Source organism: Dendrobates tinctorius, unplaced genomic scaffold (genome assembly GCF_039654945.1).
Source record: "Dendrobates tinctorius isolate UK_male_01 unplaced genomic scaffold, ASM3965494v1 ptg000135l, whole genome shotgun sequence".
Lineage (NCBI taxonomy): Eukaryota > Metazoa > Chordata > Amphibia > Anura > Dendrobatidae > Dendrobates > Dendrobates tinctorius.
Window position 1 is genome coordinate 11147829 of NW_027361803.1, and position 6000 is coordinate 11153828.

Here is a 6000-nt window from a genome sequence, read left to right on the forward strand (position 1 = left end):
ACCTGGTTAGAATCTTGAAATATGATTCGTGAAGAGTCATTGAAATATTAGACTGGTAGGTATATTTGATGGCGCTATCCCATTGCCCGTCTTCTATGGCCACATTCAATTCAGACTCCCACCTCCTCATGTATGCATTTTTGGAGCTAACCACATCACCATTGAAGAAGTGATATAAATTTTTTAAACTGGCTTAATTTTAACCCTAAGCGTCCTAGTGTTTACCTCCAAGACTGCCAAGAGAGTAATCCCCGTCCACTCACATAGTGTAACCTTACAATACACACAGCAGCACCCGCACTATATACACACAGCAGCACCCGCGCTATATACACACAGCAGCACCCGCGCTATATACACACAGCAGCACCCGCGCTATATACACACAGCAGCACCCGCGCTATATACACACAGCAGCACCCGCGCTATATACACACAGCAGCACCCGCTCTATATACACACAGCAGCCCCCGCGCTATATACACACAGCAGCACCCGCGCTATATACACACAGCAGCACCCGCTCTATATACACACAGCAGCACCCGCGCTATACACACACAGCAGCACCCGCGCTATATACACACAGCAGCACCCGCGCTATATACACACAGCAGCACCCGCGCTATATACACACAGCAGCACCCGCGCTATATACACACAGCAGCACCCGCACTATATACACACAGCAGCACCCGCGCTATATACACACAGCAGCACCAGCGCTATATACACACAGCAGCACCCGCTCTATATACACACAGCAGCACCCGCGCTATATACACACAGCAGCACCCGCGCTATATACACACAGCAGCACCCGCGCTATATACACACAGCAGCACCCGCTCTATATACACACAGCAGCACCAGCACTATATACACACAGCAGCACCCGCGCTATATACACACAGCAGCACCCGCGCTATATACACACAGCAGCACCCGCGCTATATACACACAGCAGCACCCGCGCTATATACACACAGCAGCACCCGCGCTATATACACACAGCAGCACCCGCGCTATATACACACAGCAGCACCCGCGCTATATACACACAGCAGCACCCGCTCTATATACACACAGCAGCACCCGCGCTATATACACACAGCAGCACCCGCGCTATATACACACAGCAGCACCCGCTCTATATACACACAGCAGCACCCGCTCTATATACACACAGCAGCACCCGCGCTATATACACACAGCAGCACCCGCACTATATACACACAGCAGCACCCGCGCTATATACACACAGCAGCACCAGCACTATATACACACAGCAGCACCAGCACTATATACACACAGCAGCACCCGCACTATATACACAGCAGCACCCGCACTATATACACACAGCAGCACCAGCACTATATACACACAGCAGCACCCGCGCTATATACACACAGCAGCACCCGCGCTATATACACACAGCAGCACCCGCTCTATATACACACAGCAGCACCCGCTCTATATACACACAGCAGCACCCGCTCTATATACACACAGCAGCACCCGCACTATATACACACAGCAGCACCCGCACTATATACACACAGCAGCACCCGCACTATATACACACAGCAGCACCCACACTATATACACACAGCAGCACCCGCACTATATACACACAGCAGCACCCGCACTATATACACACAGCAGCACCCGCACTATATACACAGCAGCACCCGCACTATATACACACAGCAGCACCCGCACTATATACACAGCAGCACCCGCACTATATACACAGCAGCACCCGCTCTATATACACACAGCAGCACCCGCACTATATACACACAGCAGCCCCCGCGCTATATACACACAGCAGCCCCCGCGCTATATACACACAGCAGCACCCGCGCTATATACACACAGCAGCATCTGCACTATATACACACAGCAGCATCTGCACTATATACACACAGCAGCATCTGCACTATATACACACAGCAGCATCTGCACTATATACACACAGCAGCACCCGCGCTATACACACACAGCAGCATCTGCACTATATACACACAGCAGCATCTGCACTATATACACACGTACACACATACCTGTACTATATACTGTGGTGTGACTGGTGGTTGAGTGGACGGTATGTGTCACAGGAATGGCAGCTCCATGTGATGTAGCCCGGAGTGTTTTCTTAAGTAGCTGTTGTTGACATTTGGGTCGGGGCTACGGGTAGCTTTGAGAGTCGGGAGGGTCTGGCTACGCATGTACCACACACTGTGGTGAGGGGGCTCACTGTACCCTGTTTTGTCTGAAGATAAGTGTGTGCTTGTGAATCTGTAGGACCTGTGATGAGGTCACGATCATGTGATTAGCCATGTGATAGCTTGTAACCACTCCCAGTTACCTATCTAAGACAGGTGTGTTGCACATGGGAGAAAGTGTGTTGGAGTCTGTCAGTGTGGACAGAGCTCCCATGTTTCAGGCTCGGACGTTGCAGAGCCTGGGGAAGCCATGCCAGCGACTCCGAGCCAAAAGGAGCTGACAGTCTTGAAAACCGTGTGATACTGACTGGGGTCAGAGAGAAATGTGTACAGGATGCCTTGTGGTAAGAGGGATCCGGGAACCTGCATGGCCAACAGGTAACGGTCTTGAAAACCATGATACTGACTAGAGTCAGAGAAAATGACTGTGTGTGAACTGATATCTATCGGATGCCTCTGAGTACAAGAGGGATCCGCGAGCCTGTGTGGGTGATCCAACAGGTAACGGTCTTGACAACCGTGTGTTATACTGACCGGGGTCAATGAAAGACTGTGTGAGAAGTGGCTATAGGGTGCCTCTGTGGATAAGAGGTACCCGAGAGCCTGTGTGGCCGAAACCAGCAGGTAACGGACCGGTGTCCATGTTATACTGACCGGGGTCAGTGAGAGACTGTATCTGCATCCATGTGTTAAAGCTGAAGGTTTAACAGTGTACTGGCTGCTGGAATTGTCTAACTAATAAACTGGCTTAATTTTTTTTTTTTTTTTTTTTTTTAGTTTTCAAACATTTTTATTGGATTTTAGTAAATAAAAAGGGTTGGGAAAAGGGGAGGGAAAGAAGGGAAAGGGAAAAGGGTGGGAAAGAGGATTAAGGGAATAAAAAGTAGAGAACTCAAGTCTTCTTAACAATGCCATACAAGTGCATGAATATACATAAGTAATGTATCAAAACCCATACAATGCACATATATATGAAGCCAAGTTAGCGAATTCAAACCGCACCAAGTATAATTGTTACAGAATTTAGTGTTCCAAACCTTCCATTTGTTGGAATATCTGATTAATCCATCATTAACGGTTGCAAATCTCTTTTCTATGGAACTATGCTGATGAAGTCTGTCCAAAATTTCACAAAATAATGGTGGGTCAGATTTTTTCCACCAGTAAGCAATTGTATTCTTTACTACTAGAAAGATATGTATGATAACAAATTTAACTGACGGGTCAACAAGTTCCAAGTCTAGAGACAGCAAAGCTCTTTGGGGAGTGATTTTGGAAAAAGGAATTGATATGCAGTGACACTCTGTTCCAAAGATCTTTAATCTTCGGGCAGCCCCAGAACAGGTGAAAAAGGTTTCCTTGTTGACCACAGTTCCTCCAACAAAGGGGAGAATGCTCCTGGTTTATATGCGATAATCTAATAGGGGTGAAATACCACCTGGTTAGAATCTTGAAATATGATTCGTGAAGAATCATTGAAATATTAGACTGGTAGGTATATTTGATGGCGCTATCCCATTGCCCGTCTTCTATGGCCACATTCAATTCAGACTCCCACCTCCTCATGTATGCATTTTTGGAGCTAACCACATCACCATTGAAGAAGTGATATAAATTTTTTAAACTGGCTTAATTTTAACCCTAAGCGTCCTAGTGTTTACCTCCAAGACTGCCAAGAGAGTAATCCCCGTCCACTCACATAGTGTAACCTTACAATACACACAGCAGCACCCGCGCTATATACACACAGCAGCACCCGCGCTATATACACACAGCAGCACCCGCGCTATATACACACAGCAGCACCCGCGCTATATACACACAGCAGCACCCGCGCTATATACACACAGCAGCACCCGCGCTATATACACACAGCAGCACCCGCGCTATATACACACAGCAGCACCCGCGCTATATACACACAGCAGCACCCGCGCTATATACACACAGCAGCCCCCGCGCTATATACACACAGCAGCCCCCGCGCTATATACACACAGCAGCCCCCGCGCTATATACAAACAGCAGCCCCCGCACTATATACACACAGCAGCCCCCGCTCTATATACACACAGCAGCACCCGCTCTATATACACACAGCAGCACCCCCGCTATATACACACAGCAGCCCCCGCGCTATATACACACAGCAGCACCCCCGCTCTATATACACACAGCAGCCCCCGCACTATATACACACAGCAGCCCCCGCACTATATACACACAGCAGCCCCCGCGCTATATACACACAGCAGCCCCCACGCTATATACACACAGCAGCACCCGCGCTATATACACACAGCAGCACCCGCGCTATATACACACAGCAGCACCCGCGCTATATACACACAGCAGCACCCGCGCTATATACACACAGCAGCACCCGCGCTATATACACACAGCAGCACCCGCTCTATATACACACAGCAGCACCCGCACTATATACACACAGCAGCACCCGCACTATATACACACAGCAGCACCCGCACTATATACACACAGCAGCACCCGCGCTATATACACAGCAGCACCCGCTCTATATACACACAGCAGCACCCGCGCTATATACACACAGCAGCACCAGCGCTATATACACACAGCAGCACCCGCGCTATATACACACAGCAGCACCCGCACTATATACACACAGCAGCACCCGCACTATATACACACAGCAGCCCCCGCGCTATATACACACAGCAGCACCCGCGCTATATACACACAGCAGCCCCCGCGCTATATACAGTCTGTACCTGCTGTTCTCGGCTCCTCTCTCCCTTCTTCCTGCTGCAGTCTCCTCCCCCAGGAAGCTGTCAGTTTTCTCAGTGTTCTCTGCCCTCAGTCTTCTGCTCTCTGAGTCTCTGTGATGTCAGGAGAGTTCACTTATTATCACAGATCACTATCTGCAGCTCGGATGACAGGAGGATGGGGAGTCATAGACAGAACAGATTATAAAGCAGAGTAATATATATAGAGATAGTATATAATCTCCTCTCAGGTAATATGTAGAAATTTAGTGTAGTACACGGTATATACAGCCTTCTTCCCTGTCCTCTATAGTATATACCTGCAGTGTAGTATACGGTATATACAGCCTTCTTCCATGTCCTCTATAGTATATACCTGCAGTGTAGTATACGGTATATACAGCCTTCTTCCCTGTACTCAATAGTATATACCTGCAGTGTAGTATACGGTATATACAGTCTTCTTCCCTGTCCTCTATAGTATATACCTGCAGTGTAGTACACGGTATATACAGCCTTCTTCCCTGTACTCTATAGTATATACCTGCAGTGTAGTATACGGTATATACAGCCTTCTTCCCTGTCCTCTATAGTATATACCTGCTCTGTAGTATACGGTATATACAGCCTTCTTCCGTGTCCTCTACAGTATATACCTGCAGTGTAGTATACGGTATATACAGCCTTCTTCCCTGTCCTCTATAGTATATACCTGCAGTGTAGTATACGGTATATACAGCCTTCTTCCCTGTCCTCTATAGTATATACCTGCAATGTAGTATACGGTATATACAGCCTTCTTCCCTGTCCTCTATAGTATATACCTGCTGTGTAGTATACGGTATATACAGCCTTCTTCCCTGTCCTCTATAGTATATACCTGCAATGTAGTATACAGTATATACAGCCTTCTTCCGTGCCCTCTACAGTATATACCTGCAGTGTAGTATACGGTATATACAGCCTTCTTCCGTGTCTTCTATAGTATATACCTGCAGTGTAGTACACAGTATATACAGCCTTCT

The 6000-nt window shown here is 47.9% G+C and overlaps 1 protein-coding gene across 1 annotated transcript in view; it reads right to left on the bottom strand.

Moving 5' to 3' along the window:
• The window catches only part of AMACR (alpha-methylacyl-CoA racemase), a 59225-nt gene extending 54092 nt beyond the window's left edge, over positions 1-5133 (bottom strand). The window contains exon 1 of the mRNA XM_073543903.1: positions 4982-5133. The gene's annotated coding sequence lies outside the window, so the exon portion shown is untranslated. The remainder of the gene's footprint in view (positions 1-4981) is intronic.
• Positions 5134-6000: the final 867 nt, after the last annotated feature.